This window comes from Podarcis vaucheri (assembly GCF_965113315.1).
Source record: "Podarcis vaucheri genome assembly, chromosome: 1".
Taxonomy (NCBI): domain Eukaryota; kingdom Metazoa; phylum Chordata; class Lepidosauria; order Squamata; family Lacertidae; genus Podarcis; species Podarcis vaucheri.
This window is the reverse complement of record NC_138759.1, coordinates 21,490,289-21,504,345: the sequence shown is the minus strand read 5'-3', so window position 1 is coordinate 21,504,345 and position 14,057 is coordinate 21,490,289. Positions and strand designations below refer to the sequence as shown.

The following is a 14,057-nucleotide window of genomic DNA, read 5'->3' as shown; positions in this document are numbered from 1 at the left end:
GTGCATGCACACTTCTTCAGATACACTGAAACAGAAGTTGCCAGATCCTTCTATATAGTGAGAAGGTGGGGAGGGGTATTACTCAGTAGGGTGGTGGGAATCGGAGATTGGCAGAGTCGTCAACAGGCTCATCTCAGCTATCTGCCAATCTCTGATTCCCACCACCCTTCTGAGTAATACCCCTCTTTGGAGGTCTTTAAGCAGAGGCTTGACAACCATAGGTCAGGAGTGCTCTGATGGTGTTTCCTGCTTGGCAGGGGGTTGGACTCGATGGCCCTTGTGGTCTCTTCCAACTCTATGATTCTATGATTCTATGGTCTTTAAGGTGCTACAGGAAGGATTTTTTTTATTTTGATTGTTGGAAACTGCCTGTTTTCCTCATGTTTTCAAAGAGTAAGGTGGATCATAAAGCTAAAACATTGTGTTTTCTTGGGAATGCTGTAAATTAGAACAAGAGCAAAAAATTATCAGGGGTTGTATTCAACTAACTTTTACTCAGAGTAGACAAACTGAAATTGATGGGCCTAAATTAGTAGTCATGGCCACTGATTTTGGTGGGTCTTCTCTGAATAAAAACTAGAGACATATATAGGACAATTGCGTGTTGATCCCACTGTCCCTTTCTGCAGACCAGAAAGGATGGAGCTGGAATGAGAGCTGTGCTTCAGTGGTCAAGCAGTTCAGGCTGTACATAGCAGCTGAAGGCTCCATCCCTAGTTCGGAACAGGTGTATCCCTGTGCCTCCCCTCCTCCCAAGCCACTTCACATGCTGCGAGGCAGACACTTCTGCACCTGCTCTGCAGTTCCTGCTCAACTGTCTCCTCTGCGGGTGGGTCTGTCAGACAGCCACAAACCCAGGCAGCTGGTAGAGGGACCTCCAGTCCAAGGAATCTTAGGAACTGTAGTTTGCTAAGGGTGGTGGGAAACTGTACCTCTGTGAAGAGTAGGCTACAGTGGGCTGGGGTGTGTGTATGTGCTTTAAGTGTATGGTGTGCACACAAGCAGGGATTTGACCCCTGTACCAAATTGCACCCTTTTATCTATTGAAAGAGCAACGGCACTGGAACATATGTACAGTGGTACCTCTAGTTGCGGACACGATCTGTTCCAGGGTGCCATTCGCACCCAGGAAAGTCTGCAACCAGAGCGGCACTTCTGCGCAAGCGTGGAGTGCAATAGAGCGCTTCTGTGCATGCACAAAGCACGTAGAACACTTCTGCACACATGCGCGCGGCGAAACCCGGAAGTATACACTTCCAGGTTTGCCGCGTTTGCAAGCCAAAAGGACACAATCTGAACCTAATGCAACATGAGGTATTACTGTACATAAGAAGAGCTCACAGGATCAGGCCAATGGCCCATCTAGTCTAGCATCCTGTTCTCACAGTAGCTGAGCAGATGCCGCTGTTGCTTCCGGCAACTACCGTTCAGAAACACTGCTACCTCCAACTGGGGAGGAAGAACTTTATCCTCCACAAATTTGGCTAATCCTCTTTTAAAGCCATCTACGTTGGCAACCATTAGTGGCTGATAGTGAGTTCCATACCCTGCCGATCAAAAGGTCGGTGGTTTGAATCCCTGCAATGGGGTGAGCTCCCGTTGCTCTGTCCCAGCTCCTGCCAACCTAGCAGTCTGAAAGCATGCCAGTGCAAGTAGATAAATCGGTACCACTGTGGTGGGAAGGTAAAAGGCGTTTCCATGCGCTCTGGTTTCCATCACGGTGTTCCGTTGCGCCAGAAGCAGTTTAGTCATGCTGCCCATATGACCTGTAAAGCTGTCTGTGGACAAACACCGGCTCTCTTGGCCCGAAAGCGAGATAAGCGCCGCACCCCATAGTCGCCTTTGACTGGGCTTAACCATCCAGAGGTCCTTTACCTTTTTTACCTTTTTAGTTTAACTATGTGGTGCATGAAGAAGTACTGCAGAAGTTCTCTCTCTGCCACCTCCCCTTCCGACTTTCCTAAGAGTCAAAGGTTTCAAGCTACCGGTACGTTGGGAGGAATCCTGCCTACTGCATTTGACGTTTTCAGACCATTTCAGACCAAGGAATTATTAACTTGCTTTTTCACCCATGAAGGCACCAAGTCATGAATCCTCCACTCTCATGTTAAGTAGAGCAAATATAACTATTTTAGGATGAAGTGAAAATGGTTCTTAAGATTTGTGACCCCTACAGACAGGTGGCAAAATTTAGGTGGAGGGGATTTGCCAAATATTCTCCAGAACAATTGTAGGTAGAACAGGAGACTCTTAATCTCAAGGTCATGGGTTTGAGCCCCACGTAGGGCAAAAGATTACCGCATTGCCAGGGGCTGGACTAGATGACCCTCGTGGTCCCTTCCAACCCTGCAATTCTATGATGGAACTACTGGATTATAGGGAATTACAACAAAGGGCTGCAGCTCAAAGGTAGAGGAAGTGATCTGTATGCCGAAGCCCCCTCCTCGCCCCATTCCGATCCCCGGCGTTGGAGGAGGAAGAAGCGGAAGAAAATGAACAGAAAAATATATTCGAGTCAGTTAATTCTGAATGAAACTCTGTTGTTAGTGTCTATTGGTCAGCGAGCTAAGAGAGGAGGGCTGGGAGAAGCTCAGACCGAGGCTGTCCCTTCTTTCGGTAGTATTAAAACAAAAATAAACAGTTACTTCTGGACCCACAATTACGCCTGAAATTCTGCACTGGCTGAAAAATGAGGGAGGAGGATTTCGCCAAACGTCGGAGGTGGAACAGAAGTTCTTTTTTCGGAGAACACCCCCCCCTCTCCGCACACACAACAACAAAACTATCAGGAAATGTATCTCTGAGAAAATAGCGGCCCAGCTGTTAAAATATATTCTCTCTCTCTCTAAAAAAAAGGCGCCTTTTTCCAGAGGCTCCTCCTTCCACGAACTATAAATAAACCGCTACATTGTGTACGATACAAGGAGGCAATTGCACAACCGGCCCCTTTCTGCCAGCGCCCCTCGCTCCCCCCCCCCCATCTCTGCTCCTCGCATTTTTCAGTTTCTGTTTTACAGAAAGATCTCCTTTGTGAAACCAAAGGCTAGCTGTCATCCGATACAAGAAAGTCCCCCTCTCCATTGGCCTTTCCATAGCGCACCGCGAGTGCCGCATGCAGCACCTCCGCCTGCAGCCCTAAAGGACACCCTGAGACTTCCTTCCAACATGCAGAGGCAGTTAGGATCCGCGCCGCGCGCAAACCGCTTTCACCGCCAATCTCTCTCTCTCTCTCTCTCTCGCTCTCTCGCTCTCTCGCTCTCTCTCTCTCATCTATCTATCTATCTATCATCTATATCTATCTATCTATCTATCTATCTATCTATCTATCTATCTATCTATCATCTATCTATCTATCTATCTATCTATCTATCTATGCGGCAGCGGGGAATCTAATAGCAATAGCAATCGATACTGTATATTATTAGCGTCCGGAAACACAGCCGGTGGTGACGCTGCCCCGCGCCGCTTCTAAAAGTTCCCAGGCTTCAGCCTTAGAACTGGGAGGGGACCTGGCGGCGACAACCGGCTCGGGGTGGGATTTCCCCGTCTGCGCTTTTAGCGCACGCGACGACCGCTAGATCCCGAGGAGGGCAGACTGGGGGGGGGGGGGGACATGAAAAGTTTTGCCTGCCCGTCTCCGAGGAAGCGGGGAAGATGATCCCCGTCAAGGGAAGAAGGGGGACACCCATTTGCCAGCAGCCGGTGCCCCCGAACCGAGGCTGAGGGTGGCGCCATCGCCTGTCAAAGTGACCGCAAAGGCGGGCTCCGGTCGCGCGGCCGAGGGAAGCCCTGCTGTGGGTCGTCCAAAGTCAGCCCGAGCGCGCCACTCACCTAAAAGGCATGGAGAGACGGAGGGAGCGCGCGAGGATCCCGGTGCAGAGGAGGCTCCTGCAGCAAAATAAAGGCAGCCCGCAGCCGGAGGGCTCCAGGACCCGGAGCTGCGGCGGGGCCGTCGATGGCGTTGCCGGAGACTCCTCCCTCTGGGCCTCGCTCTCTCCGCCTTCGCCGCCGCTTGCCCTGCCTGCGATCGGCCGGGCTCATCGCTCCGCTCTGCAGAGCGCTGCGCAAAGGCGCGGCGGGACAGGTGTCCGGGGACGGTTTGGCTGAGCGCGCCCTGGGATCGGAGGTGCGGGGTGCTTGCTGCAGATCTTATCTTCCGGGGGTCGCTGGGATGGCGGCGGCCGGGGCTTGTGTTATGTAAGCGCGTCAGGAGGGACTGCTTAAGAGGCCGGACGAGGCTTATGCAATGGCCAGATGCTCCCTAGGGGTCGAGGCTTGCAGTTGCGGGAACGAGTTTATATACCAAATTCACACGGCCTGCATTGGCACGATGGCGCCTTTGAACTTCACGCCGCCGCCCCCTCTTAGCCACGGCCTTTTGCGCATTCAAGGTTGCCGCATTCAAAAACACAAGCGGTGCGGGTCGGTTTGGCCCGTTGCAGTTTGGTTTGGCTTTCCTTGCTGGAATCGCTTAGGCTTCTCAACCCCTTTGAACCACAGTAACTTTATACTGGGCGCCTTTGCCTCCCTACACACGCAGGGCGTACCACACCGATCATGGGCATAGCCAGGGGGCAGCTGTCCCCCCCATCAAGAAAATAAATAAAAATACTTAACTAAAAGTAGAAATAATCAAAGTACATTGAAATGATCTCTGAGATACCACAATCTCCCTCCCTAGAAAAAGTCAGTGCCTGCTTTTGTTCCACTGATACATGGAGCATGTCATTTTGTTTACTGTAAAACAAAGCAAAACTATCCCACAGTAATTTAAAAACTATAGGCAGCATATAAACATCAACACAAATCCTCTCAAAAGAGCCAGTTGATCTCCCCCCCAAAAAAAAAATTATTCATTTTAGAGCACAACTAAACAACACAAACAGAAAAACAAATAATACAAACAAATTCTTGTCTTATCCTTATTTTTTCTAAACATTGTTAGGTGAGCTTCCCCAAGTCCCCCCATCTGATTTTCATTTTACCTCATCTTTAGCGGTTTACATATATCATAATTTTTAACCATTTTTATCACACTTACTTTTACCATAGAAATCTTCACATTTTATCACTTACAAATAATACTGTTTTAAAATACACTATCTTCTACTTCTAACCCTACAGCCTATATCCACTTCCAAAGCTATTCTAGGATTTAATTATTAACATATTTTTTAAAAAAATATTCTTTAAACTTCATCCAATCTTCTTCTAAAAGAGCCAGTTGCTCTTTACTAGTATTAAAAGTTTAGGTCAGAGGTTTTCAACCTTTTGAGTCCACAGCTCCCTTGACCAACTACCTCCTTTCTGTGGCACCCCTGTGGGGCTCAGGAGCCCAGTTACGTCGCCCCTTGCCCGCAGAGCTGGCAGCCTCTCACCCTTTTTCAAACACCTTCCTTTGTGGAGTGTTCCCTCAGCCTCTTCTCCCCTTTCCTTGGGTGTCCTCTGGGCAGCCGCAGCTGCTGCCCCTGGTCTCTGAGCTGCCCCCCCCAAAGAGAGGTGCCTCCTCATACTGCCCCACAGGGGCCTGGGAAGCACCCCTGGCCAGCCCCAGAGGCACCATTCACCTGGGGAGCTTGTGGCCAGGGCTGCTGCAACAAACACCTGTGCAAGCCTTTGGGAGGCAGAGAAGCAAGAGGGCATCAGATGAGGGAAAGAGGCCAGTGTTGCCCACGGCACCCCTGACCATCATTCAAGGCACCCCAGGGTGCCATGGCACACTGGTTGAAAACCACTGGTTTAGGTAAATGGAACTGATTTTGGTGTCCTAAAAGCAACAGTGCCCTAAAATGCAGCTTTGCTGAGGGAGTTCCACAAGTGAAGTCCTACAAGAAAAAAAGCTCAGCTAGCAGAACTTTGGGCTGAAGGGACACTCCAATAATAGCTTCATTTCAAGCTCTCAGTTGACAGGCAGAAAGTGGTCATTCTGATGAATTTAAAAATATAATAGTGGAAAGTTACTGTCAACATTTACAGCCTAAATCTGAATAATTCATTCTTTCTGTGGAATCAAGGGAATTGTGGTTCTCTGGGAGGGGGCTACTAGAATTCTGCACAGCTCCACTAAACCACGATTTCCAATATTTTGGGGGCAACCTGTGACAAAGCGGTGCAAAAGTAACATACATTTGAGGTATAGATGCATACTTTGCTGGTGCAATCCTATGCGTGTCAACTCAGAAGTAAGCTCTCAGGTAAGTGTACACAGGATAACCTCATTTTTTGATACAGCAGGAGTACGTTTGCGGAGCTGTAACATTAAAAACAAACAAAACTCTTATGTGTTCAATAGCATTCTCTTTTATTCATATCCACGGTGGGATAAAAGTGGAAAGGAGATGAAAATGACAAAAACATACAAACATTTTTTGAGGTCCCCATCTGACTTGAATTAATTAAGTTAATTAATAGTAATTTATAGACAGCCCTGTTCCATAGACTCAGAAAGTCAATAAAAAATGTGTGCTCAAAATATCTTGTTGCAGTCAGATTAATACAAACTATTAGTACTAAAACACCATCTGCCTGCCAGCTTAACTCCAGCTGTTGAATGAATCCCAGGCTATGTAAAAGCTTTCAGAAGATCCCTCTGAAAAATGGATACTTTAGCCTTGCAGGGTTACAACACCAGAAAAGTTAGAGGATGTCATGTTGACCTAGAAGACAAAACTGCATATTGGGGCATTCAGCTTTACTAAAGTGTGTACACTATTTTGGTTGGTTGGCCTAATAATAGGGCATCATGTTAATGCAGGTTTTTGGAATTACAGTGGTACCTCGAGTTACATACGCTTCAGGTTACAGACTCCACTAACCCAGAAATAATATCTTGGGTTAAGAACTTTGCTTCAGGATGAGAACAGAAATCGTGCTCCGGTGGCGCGGCAGCAGCCGGAGGCCCCATTAGCTAAAGTGGTGTTTCAGGTTAAGAACGGACCTCCGGAACGAATTAAGTACTTAACCCGAGGTACCACTGTATAACATTATGAGGGGTAGCTTCACTGCTCGCCCCCATTTTGTATTTTTCCTAATTCATGACCAAGAGAAAATTCACAGTGGCTCTTTTTTGCATGTCACACTAAGTCAGTTTATTTTAGACCACGGCTTAATCGTGAACATGCTTCTTGTCCCCTCACAGCTGCTTGCTTATGGCACAAACCAACCACAGTACGTCTTGTTGTGTTGTGTGAACTCAGAATGCATTTTTTTCTTCGTTTCAAACAAACCATAAGCAATCCATGCAGGTGGTGATGGTGCAGCAAGTTCACAATTAAGTCATGGTTTAAAACAAAGTGGCTCAGTGCGATGGGTGAACAGGCAGTGGTAACTACCAACTCACCTCTGTTTACTGTTGCTCTGTTTATGGTGATCTGAATGCTCTTTATGGGATGAACTTTGGTGCCATTTTGTGCAGCCAAATAAGTATTTTATAATTACATTTCTGGGATGAACAAGGCTCCGTGAAGCCACCTCGAGGAATTTTGTTTTAAGGGCCATATTCAACTGAACCTTGGCGCTTTTATGTTCCATCGATTTCAGTGAGAGGCCCCAGGCGCAGAACTCTCCCAGTGTTGAAATCAAAGGGTCCTGAAAGGCTCTTAAGTGTGGTTGGATAATCGCCAGACTTACGAGACACAGATTCTTAAGGAGCATGTTACATTAAGGCAGTGAGTGACACACAACACCTGACTTTCCACAGGACTCTACTCTGCCTGTACTATCAGCCAGTTTTAATCCTATATAGCAGCTGTCCAGACTTTAAATAGTCCAATTGTCACAAATGGAATGGTAAGCATAGGAAACATGCTGTGTTAGCAGCCAGCACATCATTTCTCTCGTCTTCTGCCCTTAATAGAAGCAAACGGTAGCTGCGCTGAATTGATGACATTTTTATCGTCCCCTTTTTCCAAGAAGCTTGGGACAGTGTGCTTGGTTCTGCCCCTTCTACTGGCTAGGGATAGGGAACCCACATAACTCCAGATGTTTCACAGCATCTGGAGGGCCACAGGTTTCCCATCTCTTGATTCACCCATTATTACTATTTGTCCCGTCGCCAGTCCCCCCCCCCCCGCAAAAGATGAACTCAATGGTTGTCCATTTGCTCTCCCAGATGAATTTCCTTTTTGCTTTCAACTTACTGCAGGCTTCCCATCTAAAAAGTTTTATTGGGATGATTGTCTCCGTCCCTGGGCTAAGCTCAAGGTCATGCAACTGAAATGGGCAGACATTCTTGCAGTGTTTATACGTGTCTCTGCTCCCTTCCTCTTGTTACTTCATCATAAAATTTTAGATTTTGACCTTTTCTTTAAAGGACAACCACCACCACCATGTTAGATAGAGAGATACATACATAATACTGTACACAAATGCATTATAAATGTTGAAGTTGCAACAAATGTACTTGAACTGTCCATGAATTACACAGTTCTCACTTTTAAAAACCATTTACTTCCCCTCAAGGAGAGAGGAGGAAGGACATCCTGTCTTTTGTCATACTGGCTGTGGTCTAGACACATTGTTTCCCCCAAAGAATCCTGGGTACTATAGTTTGTTACGGGTGCTGACAGTTGTTAGGAGACTGGGATTCGGGTGGCGCTGTGTCGTAAGCATATCAGTGAAAGTAGATAAATAGGTACCACTGTGGCGGGAAGGTAAATAGCAATTCCATGTGCTCTGGTTTCTGTCATGGTGTTCCGTTGCACCAGAAGTGGTTTAGTCATGCTGGCCACATGACCGGAAAGCTGTCTGTGGACAAACACCACCTCCTTCAGCCTGAAAGCTAGATGAATGCTGCAACTTAACTGTCCAGGGGTCTTTTACCTTTACCTTCTAGAAGTGCCTCTAGCTAATTGGTTTCCATGGAAACATATTGCCCCTAGTTTGCATAACAAATGGGATATCTAACAGACATTCAACAAATGAAACTGAATGAATCATTTTAGCCATTCATCTCCAGAGACAGATGCCAACAGCAAAAAAGGTTAGAGGGCACCTTGAGAGTCATTTAAATCCAAAACCATATAAATGATAACTGTGTTTTATTGGCTTTTAATCATGGGAGGGTAGAGACTGAGCTGGTATTGCCACTTGAAATGTGTGGAATTGAACTCTAAACTTGTCTATACCACATTACGTGTCTCTATCTCCATTCAACAGTGTTATCAGGTTAACTGACAAAGTTGCAGCTGGAATGATGAATGAGCCCAGTAGTTAAACCATCTAGTTGCCTGGCCAACTAAACAATGCAGAGATCATCTCTGAGTTTTATGCTGTACCTGTACAAATCCTGGGAGGAATAGCAATGATTTAGGGTGGTGAGCTTAAATTAATAGGTACATTTTCTTCTTTTGTTCTATCTTCCCATGCCTTCTGCAGCATGTCTTTCTCTTCTCTAGCTGGCAGGCTGCTCTGGGATGGGCGTTGCATTTCCCTGCATTTCCTGCGATAAGAGTGCCCAAGAGAATGGATAGGAATGACTAAACAATTAAAAAAAAATCTGCTAGAAAGGAAAACACCTTTACACCCTTAAGGAACGAGAGTGATTGATGCTTAAATTTCTACAACAATGGTTATGCCCCATTGAAGCATTTACAATTAAGAGAGTCAATATGGACAGACAATGGGCGACCTACAGGTACCGGTAATTCCTGGACTTTGCAGGGGTCGAACCCAGACTGAAACCTATGGAGAACTTAAGAAGCCAAGTTACCTGGCCTCAGCTGGGGAGGGCGGGATACAAATAAATTATTATTATTATTATTATTATTATTATTATTATTATTATTATTATTAACATGTTTAAAGTATGCCCAAAAATGCATTCTATAATAATAATAATAATAATAATAATAATAATAATAATAATAATAAATTTTATTTATACCCCGCCCTCCCCAGCCAAAGCTGGGCTCAGGGCGGCTAACAACAATCAAAATAATCCAACATTCTAAAAACCTTTCATTATTAAAATTAATTAAAATCAAATTGATGGCAACCATTAAGCAAAATTCTGTGCAGACTGCCAGTGGAGGGGGTCAGGCTGCGCCCTGACCAAAGGCCTGGTGGAACAGCTCTGTCTTACAGGCCCTGCGGAAAGATGTCAGGTCCCGCAGGGCCCTAGTCTCTTGTGACAGAGCGTTCCACCAGATTGGAGCCGCGGCCGAGAAAGCCCTGGCTCTAGTTGAGGCCAGCCTAACCTCTCTGTGGCCTGGGATCTTCAGGATGTTTTTATTTGCAGACCGTAAGTTCTTCTGTGGGACATACCAGGAGAGGCGGTCCCGTAGGTACGAGGGTCCTAGGCCATATAGGGCTTTAAAGGTTAAAAGCAGCACCTTAAACCTGATCCTGTACTCCACCGGGAGCCAGTGCAGCTGGTATAGTACCGGATGAATGTGATCTCGCAGCGAAGACCCCATAAGGAGTCTCACCGCGGCATTCTGCACCCGCTGGAGTTTCTGGGTCAGTCTCAAGGGCAGCCCCATGTAGAGCGAGTTACAATAATCCAGTCTGGAGGTGACCGTCGCATGGACCACAGTGGCTAGGCCAGGGCGAGAGAGATAAGGAGCCAACTGCTTAGCTTGGCAGAGATGAAAAAATGCCGCCTTTGTTATAGCTGTGATCTGCGCCTCCGTAGAGAGGGAGGTATTGAAGATTACACCCAAACTCTTAACGGACGATGCTGGCACTAATTGCACCCCTGCAAGAGATGGGAGTTGCCTCCTCAATCCCATATCGCCCCGTCCCAGCCAGAGGATCTCTGTCTTCGAAGGATTTAACTTCAACCGGCTCCCACGTAACCATCCAGCCACAGCTTCCAGACATCTGGTCAGTGTGTCTGGGGCCGAGTCAGGATGGCCATCCATCAACAGATAGAGTTGGGTGTCATCGGCATACTGATGGCAACCCAGCCCAAAACTCCGGACAAGCTGGGCGAGGGGGCACATAAAGATGTTAAAAAGCATCGGGGAGAGAATCGCACCCTGAAGCACTCCACACACCAAGGAGTGGCACAATGACAATTTCCCCCCCAAGCGCCACCCTCTGTCTCCGACCAGAGAGAAACGAGCGCAGCCATTGAAGGACTGTGCCCTGGATCCCCACATCGGCAAGGTGGTGGTCCAGGAGTTCATGATCAACCATGTCGAAGGCTGCTGACAGGTCTAGAAGAATCAGCAGCCCCGACCCGCCTCGATCCAGCTGCCTGCGGAGATCATCTGTTAGGGCGACCAGAGCTGTCTCGGTCCCTTGACCAGCGCGGAAGCCGGACTGGAATGGATCCAGAGCCGATGTTTCATCCAGAAACCTACCAAGCTGTTCAGCAACCGCTCTCTCAATCACCTCATAATCTGAAAAAGAACTGTTGCAAAATAAGGATAAACTCCTGTCTAAAATGTATAATTTCTTACTAGAATGGGAAACAAAAGATGAGCATCATTGACATACCTATACCTCTGGGAGAAACTTTGGAAAAATGATTTGAAATTTACTGTGTGTTATTTTCTGAAAATCATTCATAGGTGGTATTTAACTCCCAGAAGGCTGGCTAAGATGTATAAAGCAGAATCAGATACATGTTGGAAATGTAAAGAAATGGGAGGAACTCCCCCCCTCCCGCCTCATGTGGTGGACATGTAGAAAGGTAAAGGAATATTGGGAAATCATTTGTAATGAGTTGAAAAAAATGTTTAAATTTACCTTCTCAAAAAAAAAAAAAAAACCAGAGTCCTTTTCATTGGGAATAACCCAGACAGAAATCCCCAGGTGCCAGAAAAAGTTATTTATGTATGCAACAACAGCGGCCCGGGTTCTGTTAGCCCCAAAATGGAAAGTGAGGTCCCTTGTAAAGAGGACTGGCAACTTAAGATGTTAGAATATGCAGAATTTGCAGGCTTAACACACAGAATAAGAGAGCAAGAAGAACTTCTATTTAAAGAAGAGTGGAAAATATTTATTGAATATATGGAAAACAATTGTACACAGCTGAAAACGCTGGCAGCATTAAGATAAATTCAACAGAGTAAGCAATGTTTGATTGATATAAAAGTGGAAAAATGATTTGAATGCTTATAGTAAAATATGCGGGAAAGTATGATATGTAATAAGAACCACGCAAGGAGGAGAAAGGAAGTCATTGGATGTTTTAAAGTTTGTAAAATGTTTATTTTGAAATGTAGAAAAATGAAAACTCAATTTGAAACAATTGTGTGTGTGTGTGTGTGTGTGTACATTTTCTTCTTTTGTTCTATCTTCCCATGCCTTCTGCAGCATGTATTTCTCTTCTCTAGCTGGCAGGCTGCTCTGGGATGGGCGTTGATTCCCTGTATTTCCCGTGATAAGAGTGCCCAAGAGAATGGATAGGAATGACTAAACAATAGCTGGCAGGCAACCGCGAGGGCATTCTTGGCACAATGTAATCTTTAGGTGGAACCAGGGCAGCAACTTTTAAATCAAGCAATGTTATTTATGCAGCAGGCTCTCCCATCTTTCTTCAGATGCTTGTTAGCACGGGGCAGCTTGTATATATTTAGTTTCTGGAAGTGTTATGCAAAATCTGTAAGTAATCTGTACAGTGGTACCTTGGTTCTCAAACGCCTTAGAACTCAAACAACTTGGAACTCAAACACTGCAAACCCGGAAGCACCGTATTTTCCGCCCTATAGGACGCACTTTTCCCCCTCCAAAAATGAAGGGAAAATGTGGATGCGTCCTATGGGGCGAATACAGGCTTCAGGAAGCTCTGCGCAACCCTCCGGAGCCCGGTGCCAAGCTGCGCCGGCCTCTGGAAGGTCGCGTAGAGCTGCATGCATTGCCCGGGCTTCGCACAGCTGTCTGCAAGCCTAGGGAGCCGCACCAGTCTCTGGGGGCTGTTCTGGCTGTTCTGGGGGCTGGGGTCAGGGGAAGCTCGGGCTTCCCCCACACCAGCCCCGTACCTGGGGGAAAAATATATATTTTTTCTTTATTTCCCCCCCCCAAAAAAACTAGGTGCATCCTATAGGGCGGTGCGTCCTATGGGGCCAAAAATACGGTAAATGTTCCGGTTTGCGAACTTTTTTCACAAACTTTTTTACCTGAAGGAGCGTCTCTTCCCCCATCGTTCTGCCCGGACACTGAGGTCTAGTGCCAAGGGCCTTCTGGCCTTCTGGAGGTTCCCTCACTGCAAGAAGCCAAGTTACAGGGAACCAGGCAGAGGGCCTTCTTGGTAGTGGCACCCACCCTGTGGAATGCCCTCCCACCAGATGTCAAAGAGAAAAACAACTACCAGATTTTTAGAAGACATCTGAAGGCAGCCCTGTTTAGGGAAGCTTTTAATGTTTAATAGGTTATTGTATTTTAATATTCTGTTGGAAGCCGCCCACCCAGCCAGATGGGTGGGGTATAAATAATAAATAATAAATTATTTATTATTTATTATTTCAGAAGCCGAATGTGCTCCATTTTGAGTGCCACACTCCCGTTTCGAGTGTTACACTTCCAATTTGAGTGTTACGCTTCTGATTTGAGTTTTACGCTTCCAGTTTGAGTGTTACACCGAGGTCGGTTTGTTTTGGCTATTTATTTTGTGTTTTTGTGGCTCTTTTTCTTTCTTTTTAGTGACTCCATGGAACCCAGTTCAGCTACTGATTGATTGATTTTGTGACTGCAGTACATTGTTTCATGCTTTCATATTATGGATCAATAGTCTTGTTAGATAGTAAAATTCATGCTAAACTGCTGTTTTAGGGGTTGTTTTTAAAAGTTTGGAACGGATTGATCCATTTTCCATTATTTTCTATGGGAAAGCGCACCTTGGTTTTGGAACACTTTGGTTTTGGAACGGACTCTGGAACAGATTAAGTTTAAGAACCAAGGTATCACTGTACAATCACAGAGCAGCTTAGCAATCAGTCCTTCTTCACCAGGAACTCTGGGAATTGTAGTTCAGTGAGGGGAATAGGGGTCTGCCAACAACTCTTGGCACCCTTAATAAACTACCCTTTCCAGGATGCTTTGTGGGAAAGCCAAAGTAGTACAGTGGTACCTCAGGTTACAGACGCTTCAGGTTATAGACTCCGCTAACC

At 46.2% G+C, this 14,057-nt stretch overlaps 1 protein-coding gene and 1 long non-coding RNA gene across 2 annotated transcripts in view; one reads left to right on the top strand and one right to left on the bottom strand.

The window, feature by feature from the left end:
* The window catches only part of SYNE3 (spectrin repeat containing nuclear envelope family member 3), a 104,684-nt gene extending 100,510 nt beyond the window's left edge, over nucleotides 1-4,174 (bottom strand). The window contains exon 1 of the mRNA XM_082228784.1: nucleotides 3,832-4,174. The gene's annotated coding sequence lies outside the window, so the exon portion shown is untranslated. The remainder of the gene's footprint in view (nucleotides 1-3,831) is intronic.
* The window catches only part of LOC309535685, a 54,195-nt gene that overhangs the window by 900 nt on the left and 39,238 nt on the right, over nucleotides 1-14,057 (top strand). The window lies entirely within an intron of this gene.